The 15972-nt window shown below is 44.4% G+C and overlaps 1 protein-coding gene across 4 annotated transcripts in view; it reads right to left on the reverse strand.

Moving 5' to 3' along the window:
- NIM1K (NIM1 serine/threonine protein kinase) overlaps positions 1 to 15972 on the reverse strand; it is a 107855-nt gene that overhangs the window by 51907 nt on the left and 39976 nt on the right. For all 4 annotated transcript variants that reach the window (XM_056540634.1, XM_056540610.1, XM_056540627.1 and 1 more), the window contains exon 2: positions 13097 to 13211. The gene's annotated coding sequence lies outside the window, so the exon portion shown is untranslated. The remainder of the gene's footprint in view (positions 1 to 13096; positions 13212 to 15972) is intronic.

Here is a 15972-nt window from a genome sequence, read left to right on the forward strand (position 1 = left end):
CACTTCACAAATTCCGAAGTGTGAATTTGTAAAACGGAAACCTATTGCCTATACAGTACATTTTAGTAAGCAGAATTTCTGCCTGCAATTTAAAAGCGGAAATTCTGTAGTGTGAACCTAGCCTAACTCTTCTAAAGCTCTTGTACTAGCTATAATACAGAAATGTGTGATAGAATGTCTTTTCTTACCCCACAAGGTTACATAATGAAAAAAAGAAGGCATCATAAATTTCAATTTGGAAACAAATGGTATTCAGTCCTAAGAAGCCGGTGATTATAATAAGACAGTCCGTTACTGCTGAGCATCAAGTCTCGTGGGCCAGACAGGATTAGACATAACACTGCTGATCACACAGGTGAAAAACCTAGGAGCTTATGCAAATCCATCCGTGAACTAGGGTGGCATTCTGAACTGCAGTACTGCCAGGAATAAGCCGGCACACATTGTTCCAGAGCACAGGACACAGGCTAATGCTGACTACAAAGAGTAGGGCGTGCTGCCTCAGCCATGGAAAGAGCTGCTCAGCACTGGAAACCACTGTTTTGTCCGAAACCCAATTACATTTAGAACAGCAGGTATAGAGGAAGAGTCTTCATCTTGACAGCAGAGACCATTTTTGTTATATGTGAGTCATGCATATGAAGTTTATTATGCATGGAATTAATTTCAAAGAAATAACAGATTGCATGGGCATAGATTCCAGGGTACCAGGCCTTGTCCCTAGGACGTGTTAAAAGTTTTATTTTTTCACAGGTACGCTTTAATGACCTATTGTTTGCATTATGTTTTTATGTTCAGCAGATTTTTTTAAAGAATTTTGGTGATGTCTTTGCTGATTTTCTGTTTCACTATCAATATTATATCAATATTATAAAATAATTCTGCAGATTTATTCTGAGGACAATGGTTTAAAGGGGTACTCCGGTGGAAAACTATATATATATTTTTTTTAATCAACTGGAGCCAGAAAGTTAAACAGATTTGGAATTTCCTTTTATTTAAACATTTTAATCCTTCCAGTAGTTATCAGATGCTGTATACTACAGAGGAAGTTGAATTGTTCTTTCCAGTCTGACCACGGTGCTCTCTGCTGACACCTCTGTCCGTGTCAGGAACTGTCAAGGGTAGGAGAAAATCACCATAGCAAACTTATCCTGCTCTGGACAGTTCCTGACATGGACAGAGGTGTCAGCAGAGAGCACCGTGGTCAGACAAAAGAGAAATTCAAAAAGAAAAGAACATCCTCTGGAGCATATAGCATCTGATAAGTCCTGGAGGAAATAATTTTCTTTTTGGAATACAGAGCTCTCTGCTGACATCAATAGCACAGTGCTCTCTGCTGACATCTCTGTTCATTTTAAGAACTGTCCAGAGTAGGAGAAAATCCCCATAGCAAACATATGCTGCTCATGACAGTTCCTAAAATGGACAGAGATGTCAGCAGAGAGCATTGGGCTCGTGATGTCAGCAGAGAGCTCTTTGTTCCAAAAAGAAAAGATTTCCTCTGTAGTATTCAGCAGCTAATAAGTACTTGACGGATTAAGATTTTTTTTAATAGAAGTAATTTACAAATCTGTTGGGTGGGTAACTCTGCCTATACCTATGGGGAAGAGGGGGGATGGGTAACTCTGTCTATACCTATGGGCAAAGGGGGGGTAACTTTGCCTATACCTATGGGGAAGAGGGGCGGGGTAACTCTGCCTATACCTATATGGAATAAGGGGTGGGGTAACTTTGCCTATACCTATGGGGAAGAGGGGGAGGGGAGGGCAGAGGGGGTAACTCTGCCTATACCTATGCGCAAAGGGGGGATAACTCTACCTAGACCTATGGGGAAGAGTGGGGGTAATTCTGCCTATACCCATGGGGAAGAGTGGGGGGTTAACTCTGCCTATACCTATGGGGAAGAGGGGGTGTGGGTAACTCTTATTATACCTATAGGGAAGGGGGGGTTCTCTGCCTATGCCTACGGGGAAGAGGGGGATAACTCTGCCTATACCTACGGGGAAGGGGGGGTAACTCTGCCTATACTTATGGGGAAGAGTTAGGGGGGGGGGAACTCTGCCTATACCTATGGGGAAGAAGGGGGGTGGGTAACTCTGCCTATACTTATGGGGAACAGGGGAGGGGAGGGGGGTAACTCTGTCTTTACCTATGGGGAAGAGGGGGGGTGGTACCTCTGCCTATACCAGTGGGGAAGAGGGGGGTAACTCTGCCTATACCAAAGGGGAATCTGTGGGGGGGGGGGTTAACTCTGCCTATACCTATGGGGAAAGTGGGGGGACTCTGCTGCCTATACCTAAGGTGAAAGGAGGGTTAACTCTGTTCCTATACCTATTGGGAAGGGGGGTTAACTCTGCTGCCTATACCTGTGGGGAAGGGTGGGGGGATAACTCTGCTGCCTATACCTTTGGAGAAGGGGGTTAACTCTGCTGCTTATACCTGCAGGGAAGGGAGGGTTAACTCTGCTGCCTATGCCTACGGGGAAGGGGGGCTACCTAACTTTATACCTCGATGCCTAACTACTTAACAGGCTATCTAACTACCTACATACCCAGCTACCTAACTATGTACATACCGGGCCTTCATACATGGCTGCCTAACTACCTAGCTAGCCCCCTACCTACCTGGCTTGTCACCGACCTATATATCTGGCTTTGTGATCTACCTACCTAGTTACCTATTTACCTGGCTACCTACCTACCTGCCCGTTTACTGTGAAGGACACCAAGAAGGGCATTATTACAGTTTGTGGGTCTATAGATGGAAAGATTTTGTAGAGGAGGGGAGGGCACTGGAAAAATGCAGATTCTGACATGTTTGTCCTGCAGATGTTAAGAGATCCACATGGCGGTCTATCCAGACGGAGAAGAAAAGGAAAGAGGACGCCGCTGTTCAGAAAATACGTAATTGTGAGTCCCAAAATGTAACTGTAATCACTTATATGGTGTACAGATCCTGTGTACAGCCGTTATCTAACTTCCTATGGTCCTGTATATCATCACTTATATTGTATACAGATCCTTGATAGTATACTGGTCTGTGTATAGTGGTTTTATTCAGTACAGTATGGTGGGATTATCCAGTTATTGTGTGGTGGTATATATTTACTCTTTGTATACCAGTTTTATTGGTCATGGAAATTTACCTACGTTAAAGTGTTTCTTACATATATATTTTTTGTTTATTGTGTGTGGGATTTGGGTGGAATAGGGGCGTGGCAGAAGATTGACGAGCTGCAGAGCCTAGCAGGGGCCCTTGCCTTTTTTTGGTGCAGGAGCCCCGAGTGTTGTCCGTCCGCCCCTGCCCCTATTCACTGCTGCACCGCGACTGCTACGCTTTTCCGACCAGCACCTACATCTGTGGAGTCAGAGCAGCATGGGGAGGAGTGTTGAGGCAGCGCGCAACGTGATATCCCGACGCGTATGCCGCCTTCACAGATCTTTTATAGGAGCGGAAGGATCCATCACCAGCGGTCGGACAGAGGCATCATCAAAATGTAAGTAAATAATTCTATGTGAGGGGAAGGGATGTAATTTGGTGGTGGTGGGGGGGTGTGTGGAGTGTAATTAAGCGGGGGGGGGGGGAGGGAGGGAGTGTAATTAAGGGGGGGAGGGGTGTAATTAGAGGGGGGAAGGGAGGGGGCTCTAATTAAGTGGGGGGGTGCAGGATTTGTTCATTTTATTGATGGGGATTAGGATTTGTTTCTATTTGGTGCAGATGGAAAGTGATTTTTTTTTGTTAAGGGGGTGCAGTGTTTTATTTTTATTAAGGGCGGGTTAAGGGGTTTTATTAAGGGGGTTTAAGAGGTTTTATTAAGGGGGTTAAGGGGTTTTATTAAAGGGGGTTAATGTGTTTTAATAAGGGGGTGTACATGGATTTTATTTTATTAAGGGGGTGCAGGGTTTTATTTTATTAAGGGGGTGCAGGATTTTATTTTATTAAGGGGTGCAGGGTTTTATTTTATTAAGGGGATGTGCTGGGTTTTATTTTATTAAGGGGGTTTGCAGGGTTTTAATTTATTAAGGGGGTGTGCAGGGGTTTATTTTATTAAAGGGGTGCAGGAGATTCTAATTAATGAGGGTGTTCAGGTGTTATTTTTTTATTAAAGGGGTGTGCAGGTTTTTATGTGTAGAAGTGTATGAACTTTATGTGATGGAGGTGCAGGGTTTTTATATAAAGAAGGAGGGGGAATGGATTTGATGTGTAGGGTGGGTGCAGGGTTTTTATGTGTTGGGGGTGTCGGAGCTGAGTTTTATGGAATAGGGGTGCAGGGTTTTTGTATAAGGGAAAGAAAGGGCAAGGGTTTTTTTCCAGAAGGGGAAGACCAGGGATTTGTAGACAAGGGCAGGGCAGGAGTTATCTAGAAGTTTTTCACCAGCCCCTTTCTACAAAACCCCTGTCCTTGCCCCCTTCTGCAAAACCCCTGTCCTGGCCCCTTTCTGCAAAACCCCTGTCCTGGCCCCCTTCTGCAAAACCCCTGTCCTTGCCCCCTTCTGCAAAACCCCTGTCCTGGCCCCATTCTGCAAAACCCCTGTCCTGGCCCCATTCTGCAAAACCCCTGTCCTTGCCCCCTTCTGCAAAACCCCTGTCCTGGCCCCCTTCTGCAAAACCCCTGTCCTGGCCCCATTCTGCAAAACCCCTGTCCTGGCCCCCTTCTGCAAAACCCCTGTCCTGGCCCCCTTCTGCAAAACCCCTGTCCTTGCCCCCTTCTGCAAAACCCCTGTCCTGGCCCCATTCTGCAAAACCCCTGTCCTGGCCCCCTTCTGCAAAACCCCTGTCCTGGCCCCCTTCTGCAAAACCCCTGTCCTGGCCCCCTTCTGCAAAACCCCTGTCCTGGCCCCATTCTGCAAAACCCCTGTCCTGGCCCCCTTCTGCAAAACCCCTGTCCTTGCCCCCTTCTGCAAAACCCCTGTCCTTGCCCCCTTCTGCAAAACCCCTGTCCTGGCCCCATTCTGCAAAACCCCTGTCCTGGCCCTTTTCTGCAAAACCCCTGTCCTTGCCCCCTTCTGCAAAACTTTCTTGGGTTGGGGGGATTGGGGGCAAACACAGGGTCTGCCCCGGGTATGGTGCCAAACAAAGGGTCTGCCCTAGGTGCCAAATGCTCTAGGTACGCCCTTGCCTAGGCACCTTTCCTGTTTATGTCAATTGGACAATTGTGCCTGTATCCATAGAGTTTGCTGTACAACATACCTCTCACTGCTGATAAACAGTTCAGGCAAGATGGTTACCCACATATAAATGTACTTAAAAAGGAAATAAAAAAGGACAATAAAAAAAAAAGAATCTAGGTGATGTATTCCCTTAAATAAATAAAAAATATATATTTGCTATTAAACCATAGCAAAAAGGTTACATGTTATTTATGCTGCTTAGTGAACTCCTACTGCAGCCCTTCACCTTCGCCCACTTTCTGTAAAGAAAAAACACTGTATAATGCTAAAAAAAACTAGGTAATTCACAAGAAACCATAAACAGCAGTGTTGTGCAAGAGCAAACATGAACATTTTTCCATTATGTTATTATAAAAAGTCTGCAAATAGTAATTGTATATTTTTTCCTTCTTAAAATGTTTTCACAAAGAAGTATTTGTAAAGCCTTACAGTGGCCTCTAAGTTGAGGTTAGAATGCTACAGCCTGATCTCATTGAGGTCTGCACAGTTTACTATGGTGATGCTTCTAGAGGATATATACTTGAGCTGTAGGAGCACAAAGGACAGGGGTATACTCAGTGTTTGTCAACCAGTTTGCCTCCTGCTGTTGCAAAATTACAACTCCCAGCATGCACGGACAGCGATTAAAATCCATCAATGGCGGTGTATCGGTAAAACCCAGACTTGTACTGAACCACCTTCAGTTGTAGATGATCTAAAGGGGTACTCCAGTGGAATTTTTTTTTATTTTTTAAGATTAACTGGTGTCAGAAAAATATACAGATTTGTAAATTACTTCTATTTAAAAATCTTAACCCTTCCAGTACATAACAGCTGCTGTATGCTCCAGGGGACATTGTGTAGTTTTTACCACTCTGATCACAGTGCTCTCTGCTGACACCTCTGTCCATGTCAGGAACTGTCTGTGCAGAAGACATTTGCTATGGGGATTTGCCTCTACTCTGGACAGTTCATGACACAGACAGAGATGTCAGCAGAGAGCACTGTGGTCAGACTGGAAAGAACTACATAACTTCCTCTGGAGCATACAGCAGCTTATAAGTACTGGAAGGATTAAGATTTTTAAATAGAAGTAATTTACAAATCTGTATAACTTTCTAGCACCAGCTAATTTGAAAACATTTGTTTTCCACCGGAGTACCCCTTTAAGAGAGTTTCAAGAGGAAGGAGCCTCCATGCTCAACATGATCTAATAAAACATTTTCTTGTGTCTACATTAGGTATTAAGGAAAAGTTTGGGAATGTTTCCTCTCCCCTCTCACGCTCTCCTCACCTGTCTAGACTTCTCTTTCTCTTCCTTTTTTGGGTAAATAACCATGGCCGTGGGAACAGATCTCCTGAACACAAGTGTGAGTTCTCACTCACGTTTCACTAGAAAACCTTTTCTTTTTAGTTGACTTGTGAAAGTTCAGACGTTGCATACTGACCTGAACAAAATACCACGAAATGCCACAATAACCAATTTATCAGGACATCTAGAAGTTATTTTGATGCTCTGCATCTCTTCCTTATGACTAGTACATCTAGTAAGATATAGGGAGGAGATTTATCATTGTTGTTTTTAGAAAGTGAGTTTTGAAGTAAGTTTTTTTGCTTTGGTTTTAATAACGTGTGACATTAATAACATATTCATCATACTATCACAGGGGGATTGATACATTTGATGCATGTAAGCAAAAAAAACTATCAATAACTTTAGAACACCATTTTGTACAATTCCTCCTCTTCTCTGTGAGCTTTTAAAAAGTGCTCTTCAAAGGCAGTGCAGGTCTGGGCTGGTGTAGATTTACGTGTTTTGGAGGGGGTTGCGACTTTTTGTGCAACATTCCCACTTGATAAATCCCTGACTATTGCAAAGTGAAAACGAAAATGTACTTTTGCAAAAAATAATTTGTAGCTTTTTGCTTACAGCCAAAAGTCGCCCAAAAAGAGTGCTTTGGCGCACGTGCAACATTTCATGCACCAAATATAAGCAAAAAATTAAGACTCTGAAGACAATGATAAATATTCCCCATAGTCCATTTTGTTTTTCACATCATGGCTGTAACACCTGGACCTCACACAGTTCAACTGAACCAGACTTACAGTAGATCCATATAGGATCCAATGATGAACTAAATCCTCAACTTAATGGGGTACTCCGCCCCTAGGCATATCTGATCGCGGGGGTCACGCAGCTGGGGACCCCCGGGATCTCGGCTGCGGCACCCCCTGTCATCACTGCACAGAGCAAACTCACTCTGTGCATAATGACAGGTGATAAAGGGGCCGGAGCATTGTGACGTCATGGCTCCGCCCCCTTAATGCAAGTCTATGGGAAGGGGCCCATAGACTTGTATTGAGGGGGCGGACCGTTATGTCATGAGGGGATGGAGCCGTGACGTCATGATGCTCCAGCCCCCGTATCGCCTGTCATTATGCACAGAGCGAGTTTGCTCTGTGCAGTGATGACAGCAGGGTGCCACAGCCAAGATCCCGGGGGTCCCCAGCTGCGGGACCCCCGCGATCAGACATCTTATCCCCTATCCTTTGAATAGGGAATAAGATGTCTAGGGGCAGAGTACCCCTTTAAGGAGGTCCAAGCATTTCAGGCATAACCGAGGCATACAGTCATGGCCGTAAATGTTGGCACCCCTGAAAATGAAGTATTTCTCACAGAAAAGGATTGCAGTAACACATGTTTTGCTATACACATGTTTATTCCCTTTGTGTGTATTGGAACTAAACCAAAAAGGGAGGAAAAAAAGCTAATTGGACATAATGTCACACCAAACTCCAAAAATGGGCCGGACAAAATTATTGGCACCCTTAGCTTAATATTTGAAATCAGTCGCTTCCTATAACCATCAATTAGCTTCTTACACCTCCCAGCCGGAATGTTGGACCACTCTTCCTTTGCAAACTTCTCCAGGTCTCTCTTATTGGAAGGCGCCTTTTCCCAACAGCAATTTTAAGACAATCATGCATGTGTATGGAAACGCCAACTATTTATAATCTTGACCCCTATGACATCATCTGACTTCCTTTTAAGTAAACCTATTCTGCTCCTCGGTACATATTAGGTTGTATGGTATCCAATCAATGTCTATCAGACATAAAATACCTTTCTTATTACTACCGGGTAGTAATAAGGTGTTCAATGGGATTTAGATCTGGACTCATTGCTGGCCACTTCAGAACTCTCCAGCGCTTTGCAGCCATCCATTCCTTTTTTTATTTTTTTTTTGCTTATATAGTGAAGAAGAGGCTTTTATTAGAGAACAATGTAGAGGTTCTTGTGTATGCCTTATGCTTACTTTTTTAGTTATTGTGTCAGGCATAGGTTTTTAGCCACACTGATTCCAATTCCATGACTAAAATTATTTCATAATGCTGCCTATATTTCCTATGAATTCTCTGGCTTTGCATGAAGAGGGGGTAGAGTCTCATCGCTGCACCTGGTGATTAAGTACTCGGCTAGACTCCAACAGCCTAAACTAAGTTCATAAGTGAGTTGGGTGGGTTCACATTATGTGCGTTTTCTTTTTCAAAGTGTGTATATTTTTTAGATAAATATTGCCATAAGGCAAAAGTGATTTGACCTATAAACATAAGTGAAGTGTCTTTTTAAGATCTGAAATCTTCAAGCTGTGTTCAAATTTTTACTGCATTTTAGATGTGTTTTTGCTGCACATGACCCAGTTTGATTAAAGGACATCTGCAGCAAAAAAAACATATCCCCTATCCACAGGATAGGGGATAAGTGTGTGATCGCGGGGGGTCCGGCTGCTGGGCCCCCCCGCAATCTCCTGAATGGAGCCCTTGGAATTGACGTGCTATGAGCCAGCTAATGCGCATAGCGTCGAGCTCACTGAGCTCGACAGACACGCCCCCTCCATACAGGTCTATGGGAGAGGCACGAATGCTGCATCCCCACCTCCTCCATAGAGATACATGGAGGGGGCATGTTGGCCACAATGTCAAGCTGTGTCCAACACGCCTCCTGCACGGGAGAGCCTCAGCAATGCCAGAGCCCTGTGCAGGAGATCGCGGGGTTCCCAGCGTTCAGACCCCCCCCTCCCCGCAATCAGACACTTATCCCCTATACTGTGGATAGGGGATATGCTTTTTTTTATCACTGCAGATTTCCTTTAATTAAAATGTATGGATGCAGCTGTGCTGGCATGAAACAGATGGTGCTATATGACTAGTGATGGCAAGTACATGATATGAGAAAAAAAAACTTCTTTAAAGGGGTAATCCGGTGAAAAACTATTTTTTTTAAATCAACTGGAGCCAGAAAGTTAAACAGATTTGTAAATTACTTCTGTTTAAAAATATTGACACTTCCAGTACTTATCAGCTGCTGTAAACTATAAAGGAAGTTCTTTTCTTTTTAAATTTATTTTCTGTCTGACCACAGTGCTCTCTGCTGACACCTCTGTCTGTCTCAGGAACTGTCCAGAGAAGGAGAAAATCTGAATAGCAAACCTGTCCTGCTCTAGAAAGTTCCTGAGACAGACAGTGTCAGCAGAGAGCACTGTGGTGAAACAGAAAAGAAATTTAAAAAGAACTTCCTGTGGAGCATACAGCAGCTGATAAGTACTGGAAGGGTCAAGATTTTTAAATAGAAGTAATTTACAAATCTGTTTAAAGTTCTGGAACCTATACGCCTTTAATAGTCTGTGTAGTACCTCGACATCCCCATAGCTACTCCAGTTCAAGCCCCAGCTTCCCCAATACCAGCCATCAGATCCCAGTGCTGGGCTTCTCCCTGCCACTCAGTACACACAGCCGCATGTTACACCCAGTAACAGACCTCAATGTCAGGGCAGGATTGACTTAATTTAAGAAAATCATAAAATGCTCCCAAAATTGCCTCTGTGGTGTCCCGATACTGTATTGCATAGCGTACCTAGTGTGGTAGTCCACAAAGTCAGAGTAACTACGCTCAGGTAGGGTCCCCCAGGTGGGACAGCCCCTAGTCGCCTCTCCTCTACTCTAATTCTACAATGTTCATAAATGTATATATTTAGTAATAATGTATATTTAATATAATGTATAGAATACTTACCTTGTTTAGTGTTGCAGGACCTTCGGTAACTTGTGACCATGTTAATATCCTCTATGGTATGTTGGAGGAACTTTGGAGGTCCTTGGGTCACATGTTGCCCATAATCCTTTGTAATGGTGATTAACACAAGTATTAGTCCAGCCCCTGCCCATATAAGGAAGCTGTAGCCAATTATCACTCTCTTGGTTTGCTGCTCTCGTGGATACCGGACTAGCAGGACTGATCTGCTCAACATGCAAAGACACGATAGGCCTCAGCTGAACTAAAACCGTGAGTTCTAAACTACCCCCGCTAAAGCTAGCGTGACTACTGGACCGCAACTAAATCCCCTAAATCCAGTGGCACAGCGCATATTACCTTAAAGACTCTAAATTGCTAAAGTCCCAACCTTTGTCAATCTCCAAGAAAGCAGCTGAATGTATAGAGACTGTTCCGGTTATGAAGCTTGCATAAAATCTTCAGTAAAAGTTACACCTGTTTCAGAAAACTCTCCGGTTGTGGACATTCCATTATTATCTACCTCCCTATCGCTCTTGGGAAGGGTGGCGGTAGGACAAGCATTACTGAGGAGCCCTCACCCTGGCGTCACGAATAGCAAGGGTTAACAAGCACCCTTTAGTCACCGCACAGCTACACCCCCATATACCCTACTCCCCCAGGCTATCACACCACTATTGAAAGGTCTGTATATATATTACTGCCAAGCATCCTTAGATAAGAACATTAGAACATCAGAAGGGTTATACAAGGTTGATTCGTGAAGGAAACCTGCGAACCTTGTGACAATGCTGCAGACATAGGGTTAATATAATCTATGAATGGTAATTCACTGAAGGCCTCAAAACACAATTAGACTTCAAAGGCCGGAGACATAAAGGCCGTCCGTGTTATAACTGAGTATGATCACATATGCACAGGCAGCACAATGCACTTCTGATTATTTCCTATTGTCACCTCATCGTTCGGACCTGAGCGTTGTCACTTTGAACTTCCCGTAAGCACCCGACTTGTTCACAGAAAAAATATTAGATGAACTATTTCTTGGCACAATGATTATTTAGAACATACATTATATATACACGATAAAAACAACTGAGCTGTGACTGTGTGATTGATACTGCTGCTTAAGATGCAGGTGTAGATTTCAATTGGTTGCTTAAATGGATACTCCAGTTTAAATAAATTGTATCCCCTATCCATGAGATTGGAGAAAAGTGTGTGATCGTGGGAGTCGGATTGCTGGGACCCCCTGCGATATCCTGAACGGGGCCCGGCTCTCGGAGCTCAACTTACCTGCTTTTCCTGCGCGATCCAGCCCCTAAAAGCCAATAACCGGTGATGAACTGAGAGGTCCGTCACCCCTGTTCACCCGAGGACGTCTACCAAGGAAGAAGACATGACTGGTAAGCTGAGCGGACAGAGATGGGGCTCTGTTTAGAAGATCACGGGGGTCTCAGCGATCAGATACCCATCCCCCCATGCACAATCACACACTTAGAGAATGAGCTTTCAAAACCATAGTTACCCTTATTTCTTAATGTGTTAGTAAAAGGGGATGTTCACACAGCCTCAAATTTGCTGGTGTATTTTATTTCACGCGTGCGTTTTCATCCGTAATCGGGCACATTTATTTTATTTTTCTTGCGGCTGCATTTTTGAAATTTTTTTTGCGAAACAGACAAAAATTTGCTTGTGAAATAAAATATGTCAGTGATTCTTACGCTGTGTGAACATACCCCAACTATGACACAAACTCAGCCCAACTGATGATGCATGCACCCTTGTTCATAGGGATCTATGTATGCATAATAATATTTATTTGCAAGTTGCAAGAAAGTTAGACAACCAGAATCAAAACCAGCACCAAACCACTGGATCAGCCAGCAGCATGAGGAGGGGGCTTGTTACAGTGTGTCACCCCAGTAGTTCGCAAATTACATGAGGAGGGGGCTTGTTACAGTGTGTCACCCCAGTAGTTCGCAAATTACATGAGGAGGGGGCTTGTTACAGTGTGTCACCCCAGTAGTAAGGTGATTACATGAGGAGGGGGCTTGTTACAGTGTGTCACCCCAGTAGTTCGCAAATTACATGAGGAGGGGGCTTGTTACAGTGTGTCACCCCAGTAGTAAGGTGATTACATGAGGAGGGGGCTTGTTACAGTGTGTCACCCCAGTAGTTCGCTAATTACATGAGGAGGGGGCTTGTTACAGTGTGTCACCCCAGTAGTAAGGTGATTACATGAGGAGGGGGCTTGTTACAGTGTGTCACCCCAGTAGTTCGCTAATTACATGCGGAGGGGGTTTGTTACAGTGTGTCACCCCAGTAGTAAGGTGGGACATATCAAAGGCTGTGCCAATGGGCGGAGTCAAAAAGGCGGAAAAATTTGCTTTTGCCTAGGGTGGCAAAAATCTGTGCACCAGCCCTGCTGACACCACCAGGTCCTGACAAATCCCATTGACTTGTGTGGGTTCTGTCGGTAATCCAGTATTATACCGGATTTAGCAGAGAAAAAAACAGGACATGCAGTATTTCTTTTTCTTCTGCTAAGCTCCTGTCATTCTGATGGACTAGCTCCATGTACCGGAGCACGATGGCAATGTGAACAAGCCCCAATTACAAACTGTTCTCATACAGGGACCCCTATGTCGCTTGCGCCATTTCAGATGGGTGAGGTAGAGGCAGTGACATTCTAGTCCTTGTCCTTAGCACTCATCGTGGAGCACCTTCCATACAATTCAATGTAAACATATGGAATACAGTACTAGTAGTTGCATTATAGGACCCAGCAGACGCCTAAGCCCTATATGCCCATAGCCGGTTATGCTATTAAAGCTAGCTTTACATGTACTACCCCTTTAAGTGAACTTACCTTATATATGACTGACAGCGCCAGCAAGTGTTGATTCAGTACTCCTAGTAGATTTGGACTGTTGAGGACCATGTGGATAGTTCTCCAGAATGTCCTGGTTCTTGGTCTTTCCTCCCTGTTGATACAGAATACTATATAAGAAATCAGAGCTGTGCAGATAATCTGCCTCCTCCTGCCTGGAATACTACAAGTGTTTTGATCTGCGAACAAGATGTGCGCTTGGCTGTGTGTTTGTGCAGTTTCCTCCGATTTACATGTTCCCACTAAGCCAGCCTGTCTGGCTCTGAATCTTCCTGTGCTGTTCCTGCACACTCTACACAATGCACTGCTGTGCTAGATAATGGGCGCACTCTTTTCATAGAGCAGGACCTGTTTTAGGAATAGCACATAATGGAGGGGGCTGACATTCTGGAAGGTCATACGGGAGTCAGACAAGGACAAAGTGGTTTTATGACGGAAAATATGAAAAGAAAAAAAAAACTTTCAAGTTGGTACAAAGCATCTTTAGATAGAGCTTTTTAAGGCGTAGTTCCTAGCCAAATTTCCGAAAGGGTTGAGTCACATTTAAACCATATACATAGGTGGTCTCCAAACTGTGGACCTCCAGATGTTGCAAAACTACAACTCCTAGTATGCCCGGACAGCCAACGGGAGCTGGGAGGTGTAGTTTTGCAACATCTGGAGGTCCACAGTTTGGAGACCACTACAATACATGATAGTTTTATCAATGTATGGAAAACACACTTGGTACATTTACACGGTGAGCTGTGCTACATCCATAGGCATTATCTGCAAATACATAAATTGAAGCAGTGCACAAAAGTGCCCAGGTTATATTTATGTTACTGTAGATGCCCATTCTGGATACGGTTCCAGCAGCAGTCTGGACCAAATACACACAAACAGAAAGATGTACTAAAAACATATGTCTTCATATTTGCTTATGCATAAGGTCTTTCCTTCTATATACAAAGGGTGTATCACAGAATTCCCAATTGTGTAAACATCCCCTTTCTGCCCATATCCATAATTTACTTCTTTAAAGAACTCTCTTTTAGTCTTTTTAAAAGTTCAATGTATGTTCACCAAATCTATCTATCTATCTATCTATCTATCTCATATCTATCTATCTATTTATTTATTTATCTATCTCATATCTATCTATCTATCATCTATTTATATATCTCATATATATCTATCTATCTCATATCTATCTATCTATCTCATATCTATCTATCTATCTATTTATCTATCTCATATCTATCTATCTCATATCTATCTATCTCCTATCTATCTATCTATCTATCTCCTATCTATCTATCTCATATCTATCTATCTCATATCTATCTATCAATCATCTATTTATATATTTCATATCTATCTATCTCATATCTATCTCATATCTATCTATGAATCTATCTATCTCATATCTATCCATCTATCTAATATCTATCTATCTACTGTATCTATCTCATATCTATCTATCAATCATCTATTTATATATCTCATATCTATCTATCTATCTATCTCATATCTATCTATCTCATATCTATCTATGAATCTATCTATCTCATATCTATCCATCTATCTAATATCTATCTATCTACTGTATCTATCTCATATCTATCGATCTATTATCTATCTTTCTTTATATATTTTATTATTTTGATCCATTGACAATATGCACCTTATAATGTTAAATGAACTGAAGTCAATTCGCCAACCCTTCAGCAATCTATCATATTAAACATTGACAAGCCAGCCACGCCGCCCCCCGCCAGGCTTGGGCACTCTGACACGTGTGTGCTGTATGCGATCACTCCTCTGAGGCAGGGCACGCAGGTACAGCACAGCAGTGTGTGGGGGCTGTGACTGGCGACTGCCTTTTCTGAGCGCTCCACATCTGATATGCCCGATCGCTGATTGGAGGCACCGTTCGAGTGAGGCCGGAGTTGCGGTACCCTTGCGGTGAGTGCAGGTGTAATTTTGTTCTTTGTTTGCTCTTGTTACGCCGAGCGCTCCAGGTCCCCGCTCCTCCCCGGAGCGCTCGCAACATCCTCGCAATCGCAGCGCCCCGGTCAGACCTGCTGACCGGGTGCGCTGCGATACCTCTTCCAGCCGGGATGCGATTCGCGATGCGGGTGGCGCCCGCTCGCGACGCGCACCCCGGCTCCCGTACCTGACTCGCTCTCCGTCGGTCCTGTCCCGGCGCGCGCGGCCCCGCTCCTTAGGGCGCGCGCGCGCCGGGTCTCTACGATTTAAAGGGCCACTGCGCCGCTGATTGGCGCAGTTGGTTTAATTAGTGTATTCACCTGTGCACTTCCCTATATAACCTCACTTCCCCTTCCCTTCCTTGCCGGATCTTGTTGCCATCGTGCCAGTGAAAGCGTTTCCCAGTGTGTTCCTAGCCTGTGTTCCAGACCTCCTGCCGTTGCCCCTGACTACGATCCTTGCTGCCTGCCCCGACCTTCTGCTACGTCCGACCTTGCTCTTGTCTACTCCCTTGTACCGCGCCTATCTTCAGCAGTCAGAGAGGTTGAGCCGTTGCTAGTGGATACGACCTGGTTGCTACCGCCGCTGCAAGACCATCCCGCTTTGCGGCGGGCTCTGGTGAAAACCAGCAGCAGCTTAGAACCGGTCCACTAGCACGGTCCACGCCAATCCCTCTCTGGCACAGAGGATCCACCTCCTGCCAGCCGAATCGTGACAGTAGATCCGGCCATGGATCCCGCTGAAGTTCCACTGCCAGTTGTCGCCGACCTCACCACGGTGGTCGCCCAGCAGTCGCAACAGATAGCGCAACAAGGCCACCAGCTGTCTCAACTGACCGTGATGCTACAGCAGCTACTACCACAGTTCCAGCAATCATCTCCTCC

Source organism: Hyla sarda, chromosome 1, assembly GCF_029499605.1.
Source record: "Hyla sarda isolate aHylSar1 chromosome 1, aHylSar1.hap1, whole genome shotgun sequence".
In the NCBI taxonomy this organism is placed as follows: domain Eukaryota; kingdom Metazoa; phylum Chordata; class Amphibia; order Anura; family Hylidae; genus Hyla; species Hyla sarda.